Source organism: Triturus cristatus, chromosome 8 (assembly GCF_964204655.1).
Source record: "Triturus cristatus chromosome 8, aTriCri1.1, whole genome shotgun sequence".
Lineage (NCBI taxonomy): Eukaryota > Metazoa > Chordata > Amphibia > Caudata > Salamandridae > Triturus > Triturus cristatus.
In genome coordinates, this window is record NC_140591.1 from 166,784,785 (window position 1) to 166,792,319 (window position 7,535).

Below are 7,535 nucleotides of genomic sequence, written 5' to 3' on the forward strand. Positions count from 1 at the left end.
ATATAAAGAAGTTGTGTGTGTGTGTTAGCGTGATTGTGTGTGTATATGGTAAAAGGGCACGTGATATCACTTCCGCTACCCCTGGCATTTTGGTGTATTACCGTTCATGGACCGGTACTCTTACTGTTCACTGGTAGAGTTCAGCTTGCCCTGATGCTGCCCACGCAGTACCTGTTCTGTGTGATGGGGCCACCTACACCACCCGTTACGATATGCAGCTTTACTGCGTATGCATTAGCCTTGCGCGGTCACTGTCCATGTAAGAACTACTTACATCTTCCACGAAGTCACCCCCAAAGCATCGTCACTGGAACAAAAGAGAGTGGAGGGTCCCGCAACAGGGGCCTGGGTCTGCTCCTCCAAGGCACGTGGGCTATGGACAAGTCACACAGAGGGAGGCGGTAAATAAGAAATACCTCTATTTTTTTCCTATTTCCGTGTCACGGCAGCGCCTAACAATCATGGCACGTGCACCCCTTTCCTTCCAGTCCATCTTGCACCCGTGTTTCAGCAGCGGCCGAGTGTGGCTGGTGGTGGGTTGCCGGGCAGACCGTCGTCCACCATGTTTACACAGCTTCCACCCGCCCCCCACACCCCGTCCTCCTGCCGCTGCCAGGAATGAAGGTCGCGCTGCCCTGGGAGTTCTTATCACTGCAACGGGAGCAAACAAACACGGATGCCCAAGCCGCTTACCTTTTGACGTCAAGCCGAGCATGTCCAGCATCCGGGGCACGGGGCAGCAGCTGGCTCTGGTGGGTGTCCCCCGGCGCGGCAGCCGCCCTGCCCGTCTTCCGCCCTCATCCCCCGCTGCCTCCGTCGCACTCTGCGCCCCAGAGGTGCGCTCCGTCCGCTCCGCCCGGCAGCAGACAAGAGGCGCCTTGTCGCATCAGTGCTCAGGGAAAACTGCGGCGAAGAAAGAGGGAGGGAGAAGGCGTCCCCACCCCCCTGAAGGGGATGTGCAAAAATAACGGGCTTTAAACAGAATGAAGCAAAGCGCCGCTGAACAAGGTGCCCACTGTCGGAGGAAACTCCGCCCTTCCCTGGCGCGACACCTACCAGCTTCAGTGTGCATTTCTACCAAAAGGCAGGTGGAAATGAGTCGAGTGACGCGTCTGTTCTTACTACCTCACAATAGGTACACTCATCCCTTCGTGTACAGATCTGCATATTTATTTATAAAGTTTTATTATATAGCGCGACCAAGACCCAAAGAGGATATCAGAGAGCTTTAGAAAACTAAGAAGGAAGAAACAGTAAAACAGATAAAATCTAGATATATAAATATAATTAACATTGTCTGTGGGATACAGCTCCTGTGCGCTTTCAGACATTTTATTACAGACTTTCAGCCTCAGAGTGTAGTGACCAAAGCTGTGGCTCCATGTCATATGTGACCCATCCAGTCCTGTTGCAGCCAAATGCACTTTGCATTCTAGGACTTGTAGTTCTAGAAACTTAAATACTTTAAGCAGCCAGGGTTTAAAAATCTCAGCATGCCTACTTCAGATGTATATAAAGCCTGGGCCGTTTCTTCCATTGATGCAGCAGGTGCAGTGGCACCAGGACCCAGAGGCTCGAGGGGCCCGCTCAATCCTGATTATTGCTATCTTTTACAATTGGAGCAGCAGCTCAGGGGCTCATTTCCTCCCTTGCACTAAGGCCCATGAGAATAATGGCTATGCCATTTAGATAAAGCACGCCTGGCACATGGGGGGGGGAGGAAAGGGAGGGGGGTGTATTTGAGCATCACTAAAATACAAAACACATTGCATGTCAGCGAGGGCACTTTTTAGGTCTAGCCTGGGCAGCTCATGCGCTGCTCTGCGAGGCATGCTATATACGAGTATGGAGTTGAAGCCCCACCCACTCTTCGCCCATATTTTTAATTGGCTTGTGTCATTGTCCATTGTGAATGCTGGCTTCTGATTTGTTAATAGGCTTGTTAGTCCCTCCTTAGTACCGTCTTCATTTGTAACCTCCCATGAGAACTGGCCCTTTTACTTCGTTTGTTACACGTTTGTTACACGGTACGTCTTATTTAATCTGTAAGAACTATTTTCTTTAATGAGTTTCGCCTCACTGCAGGCACGACATGATTTCCTGCAACATTCAGCGCGCCATGCGCGCTTTCACTTTCCAAGCAGCCCTGGACAATAGCGGCTGCTTCTTTGAAATGCAATAGGTCTATCATTTACAAGAGTTTGAGCTAATGATATTGTGAATGACAATGCCTTTTATTTATGTGTTAATTATCTAAACAGATAAATAAAAGGCAAGGTCATTTACAATGCCAATAATTATTGTAATAGACTGGCAGAGACCGATCGGACAAAGTTATGCTGACATATAAATACAGAGATTCTTTAGAGTGTTCTAGCTTGAGTAGGCTACTTATATAAGAGACTTGCTGAAGGTCATTTTGAGCCAGGAAATAGCCACTCAGTCAGGAGATCTGTTCAAAGAGTTGTATATGTATATTTATAATAACTTCATGTACTGTCAAGTCAGCCTGTAATACTTGTTCTAATAGGTGACGCCAATTAGACCAAAGCTCTTTGCCACAGTCGGCACTACCTGCTGGAACGTGCATCTGGCAGGTGGAGAAGCAACCATATTTGCCTACATTAATGTGTGTTTAGTCAGCTCTCTCTCTTGTAATGACCACTATGGTACAGATTACTGGACATTTACTAATAGCACAGTAGCATTGAGTGCTGAAAAAATAACCTATTGAGGAAGATGAATACAGCCTTCACAAGTAACAAGCATTTGCAATGCAATAGGTCTCGCATTTACGCGAGTTTGAGCTATTGCCCTTGCAAATGACAATAACTTTTATTCTTGTTTTCGTTTGTAAAACATAAATAAAAGGCAGTATCATTCGCACAATAACTCACGAACCACAAATTCTTTGTATAGCAAAAAAGGCCACTTTATTAAGACAGGTGCCAAATAAAATTCTCTTCAAACATTTGTCCATATATAATTAAATGAATTCCTCCAATTTATTTCCACCCATCTACAAAAAACATAAATCCCCAATGTTGACCCCAATCGGATCCCGAATGCCTGACCCCTGTATAGCATCCCCTCATTCTCATTTCCTGTCCCCTTAACTTCGTCCCCCCCACCTCCCCGACTGGAGGATGGACAATCCCGCTCAAGGCTGCCCACACCCCCAACACAAAAAACCCGCCTACCAAAACAAACTAACCATCTAACGGACAAAACCTGTCTTAGCGTGGCAAAAAGAGACAAAAAACTACTCTGATGACAGCAAAACTAAAAATTAATCACCCAGTATAGGTGACGAACGGATGGAAAATTGAGAGGGAAGAGTGGGTGGGACAAAAAGTTCAGGAAACCCCTCCTCCCAGCTCCCGAGGGCACAGTGATTTTCCCGCCCCTCCTACCCTCTATATCAAACCTCCCCTCGCGCGCCTCCCGCCTCCCTGATCACCTCTCCCTCCCACCTGTGTGGCCGATCAATTGCGCGAACAACCCAGGGGGTGACAGGCTCGTGCCACGCACCCCCCTGGGTCCCCCCTCGCAGAATGCAGAATAACTCACGAACCACAAATTCTTTGTATAGCAAAAAAGGCCACTTTATTTAGACAGGTGCCAAATAAAATTCTCTTCAAACATTTGTCCATATAGAATTAAATTAATTCCTCCAATTTATTTCCACCTATCTACAAAAAACATAAACCCCCAATGTTGACCCCAATCGGATCCCGAATGCCTGACCCCTGTATAGCATCCCCTCATTCTCATTTCCTGTCCCCTTAACTTCGTCCCCCCCACCTCCCCGATTGGAGGATGGACAATCCTGCTCAAGGCTGCCCACCCCCCCCCCCCAACACAAAAAACCCACCAACCAGGAAAGCCCAAAGAGTTTTCCTGCCCCACCCTTGATCAATGTTTGCAAAAAAAACCCTTCTCAGGCGCAATCAAGTCCCTTAATTCCAGTAAATAGTATGCTTGCCCCATTTTGGACAAATGAACCCCATTGTCCCTATAAAGATAACCTTCCGTGCTCCGTATGTTAGAATGCGCCAGAACCTTCACGCCATTGCCCTCACAAAACAGTCTCATGGCTCGGTTAACCTTCCGTCTCGCTTTCTCCATCGCCGCATGGTTAAGTGCTCCTCTCCAATGCAGCCTCGTGATGAATTCTGTCCATACCACCTGGGTGCCCACCCAAGAAGCCGTGAGGACCTCCAGATCACGTTTCATCAATTTTATGAGAGTCAGACCAGATAAGCTAACGAGATCATTCTCCCCCAAATGGAGAATAAGCAGATTCGGTGGGCCCCCTCTTGAACACATCCTGTCCAACAGGGGGAACAATCCCCCCCATCGCATTCCCCCTTTTCCCTGCCATACCACCTCATGACTAGCACTGTGAAGTCCAAGCGATCTCCCACAAATCTGTTGCTCGGCATATACCGCGGCCCATTTTACGAAGGAATGTCCTATTATCCATGTTGTCTTTTTCCAACTTACACTCCCCGGAAGCTTACCTAGGTAGAAAAACAAACCATTAACCAGAAAACAGAGGAAAACGTGCATTATTTCCTAACATACTTTTCGCAACATTTGGACTTCCATCTCCCAATCCGCCTTATGTCTGCCCAGGACCACCCCAAACGAGCCGCCTCCGTGGCTGCCCCAATGCGGAAAGAATGCGTGCCAAAACATAACGGATTCACCCCCAAACGAAGGAGCACCCTTCTCATAACAGCCAACAACTGTGAAACTGTAATCGGGTGCCCCTGTGCATGGCAAAAAATCAGTCCCTGAGAAAAGAAACTAGAAGCTGTGAAAACCTCCCATTCCTTGACAGGACAGCACTGACCCACCCCACTTCTGTTTAAGAAAACCCATTTTCCCCTCCCTAATCGATCGGTTTTGGAAACCCGCAGCCAAATGCGCAACCGTTGATCCTCAAGAAAAACCTCTGTACTATGAATCCCAGCCCTGTTAGTCAAACCCAGGAGCTCGGACGCCCTGAATGCCCCAAAAAACAACCAAAGAAAACATAACCTAAACAAACCACATTCGGCCTCATTGTAACAGCACAGAGGGAGCTCCAAAAGCATCTTTTGCAACAGTTCAAACGTCACCGCCCGCCGCAACTGCCTTGCCCCAGCCTGAAACCTACCTAGACCTCTAAGGACCCTCTTTACCAAAACCCCCTGCACCGGTTCCCTCCCCCACCTCAACTGTCCGTAAAAAGAAATCCCTGCTAATTTACCAGAAATGGTAGTGTGGGAAAAACCTTTGTCTATCAGGTGTAAAACAAAACCCAATAACATTTGTTCATCAGTCAAGCTCCTCCTATGCCCAGCACACAGTTTACCATAGCATAAGAACTCGCTCCAGGCTTGCTGATAGCTCTGTCTCGTAGAGGCCGCTACTGAATTTTCTACCAAGGAGACAATTCTCAGTCCCCCCACTCCCAGACACACTGTGGGATTTGGGTCTTGTTGGGTGCTGCCCCAGGTGCCAGCCTGCGAAACTTTGCCCACTGTAAACGAGACAGAGAGTCTGCTATACCGTTATGTACTCCTGGAATGTGCCTTGCCTTAAAAACAATGTTAAACTGTACACATTTGAGCATAAAGGTACGCAACAAACGCAAAACTCTCAAATCTCTGGCCTTCTGGTGATTAATCAATTCCACTACAGCTAAGTTGTCAACATTAAACAGCACTGAACGATTTTGAAACTCCTCCCCCCAAACATACAAAGCAACCAGGAGAGGGAATAACTCAAAAAAGGCGATGCTGCGCCCCTGCAACAGCCAATGACTGGGCCAACTTTCTGCACACCAACGCCCCTCCCAGAATATGCCAAAACCGTGTGCACCAGACGCATCTGAGTAAATCTGAACTTGCCAAATCATGTCTTACTCCGCAAAAAACAAAGATACTCCATTAAAGTCTGCCAGAAAAGTCAACCATATGGACAAATCCGCCCTAGTCACTGCAGAAATACGCACTCTATGGTGTGGGAGAGTTGCCCCAGACATAGACATCCCGAACCTCCTACAGAATGTTCTCCCAGCCCGGACCACCCTGCACGCAAAGTTGAGGTACCCTAACAGCTTTTGCACCTGCCGTAGCTCCAATTTGCGCTCCTCCAACACAGAGGACAAGAATGCTGAAATCTCCTGCACCTTTGCCGCCGGCAGCCGAGCCACCATCTCCACCGTGTCAATCTCGACGCCCAAAAACACCAGCGACGTGCTAGGACCCTCCGTCTTATCCGGTGCCAGCGGCACCCCCAACTCTTGAGTCATTAGCTGGAAAGAACGCAACGCCCCTTGACATTGACCAGTGCCCTTCGCACCAATGAACAAAAAATCATCCAAATAATGGCAAATGAGGTCATGACCAGTAACATAAGTAAATCTCCACTGCAAAAACGTGCTGAAGGTTTCAAAAAGGGCACATGATATAGAGCACCCAATCGGAAGCATTTTGTCCACGTAAAAAGCCCCTTGCACATGCATTCCCAAGAGCTCAAAGTCAGACGGGTGAATTGGTAGCAATCGAAACACCGATTGGATATCGCTTTTTGCCAATTGCGCATCCTTCCCTGCCGATCGCACTAAACGCAGAGCATCGTCTACAGAAGAGATACGCAAGAGTCAACAGGCGATATAAAAGTCATTAATGGAGGAACCCTCAGGCCATGACAAATGGTGTATCAAACGGAACTCCCCTGCTTTCTTTTTAGGGACTACCCCCAGTGGGGAGACAATCAAATTGGGCAGAGGACACTGCATGAAAGGACCCGCAACTCTACCTGCCTCCAGCTCAGCCCTCAACTTCTGCTGAACCACCTGCGGGAACTCCTTCGCTGACTTCAAATTATCGGCCCATCTACACCGACGAGGACCCTGGTACCCAATCTTAAAGCCATCCCGGAAACCCCAAAAAAGTCTGTTGGCAGCCTCCTCATCCGGATAGACCTCCAGCCAGTGCCCCAAAACCGCTAACCTAATTGGGGTAGGAGCCCTTTGCCGCAAACTGCAAAAACTGCCCTCTTCCCCGCTGCCCTCTACCTTGGACCCCGAAACTCTGGCCTGCAAAGCATTGTGTGAGGGGATGCTTGCCTCCACATTAAGAGCAATCATGCTTGTATCGGCAAAACTGCCTACTGCAGAAGCCCCTGTTAAAGTTCCAACAGGCCCCCAAATTGGACGGCTGACCCCTTCCTCCAAACCCTGCCCCAGGCTGGGCGGGACGAGCTTGAAAGGGCCGATAAGATACCGGCAACCCACTGGCAGTATGAGTAACAGCAGGTGGCTGAGAAGACGCCATACATTGCAGCCACAGCTCGGAATCCACATCACCCCAAGGTCTGTCTGGTGCAACACACAGCCGAGCTCTGAATTCCTCATCATATGACAACCAAGCATATCCTCCAAAATAACTCTGAGCCTTCCTTATAATATCCATATACTTAAACAAGGCGACTGCCCGATCCGGATACTTTTCACAATAAATGGAAGCGTAGATAAGAAA

General features: G+C 48.5%; 1 protein-coding gene across 6 annotated transcripts in view; it reads right to left on the reverse strand.

Moving 5' to 3' along the window:
* The window catches only part of LOC146801760 (beta-1,3-galactosyltransferase 5-like), a 152,236-nt gene that overhangs the window by 93,231 nt on the left and 51,470 nt on the right, over window positions 1-7,535 (reverse strand). Inside the window, exon 1 of one of the 6 annotated variants that reach the window (XR_014967654.1) lies at window positions 694-1,051. The exons of 2 other annotated variants lie outside the window; for them this stretch is intronic. The gene's annotated coding sequence lies outside the window, so the exon portion shown is untranslated. Of the gene's footprint in view, window positions 1-274; window positions 603-693; window positions 1,052-7,535 lie in introns of those variants that run through there. 3 more of the 6 variants (XM_085621238.1, XM_085621239.1, XM_085621240.1) reach the window with 3 other exon arrangements.